Genomic DNA, 481 nt, shown 5'->3' on the forward strand with positions numbered 1-481 from the left:
GACGGCGGTAGGCAGTGAACAGTGGGCAGTGGACAGTGGACAGTGGGCAGCGGGCAGTGGGCAGCGGGCAGTGGGCAGCGGGGGCGCGCCCGCAGGGACCGGAGCTGCTCGGAGCGCGAGCGCCGGCTGCCTCCACGCCGGCCGGGAAGGGGAGGGCCGCGCTCGCTCTTAAGTACTGCACCGCCGAGAACTTTCCAGAATCTGCGGCATTTACTCACCGGCGCCTCCACGTGCCACTTCCGCTTCCTTCTTCTCGAGCCTTCTCGAAAGATTCCACCCAATGGCTGGCGGGCGCCCGCGGAAGGGCCGCCGTTGCCATGGCAGCCGGAGAGGCGCTCTGGCGCCTTCTGCAGACGTAGCCGCGCCGGCCCGCCTCCGCGCCCGCCCGCTCGGGCACAGAAAGACGGGGAAGGGTGGCTCGGGGGCTTCCTCGGAGGGGGCCAAGCGGGCAGAGGCAGACCCCGCGTCTGGGGGACCCGGC

Source organism: Elephantulus edwardii, unplaced genomic scaffold (assembly GCF_000299155.1).
Source record: "Elephantulus edwardii isolate Elephantulus edwardi_28Jun2011 unplaced genomic scaffold, EleEdw1.0 scaffold00004, whole genome shotgun sequence".
In the NCBI taxonomy this organism is placed as follows: domain Eukaryota; kingdom Metazoa; phylum Chordata; class Mammalia; order Macroscelidea; family Macroscelididae; genus Elephantulus; species Elephantulus edwardii.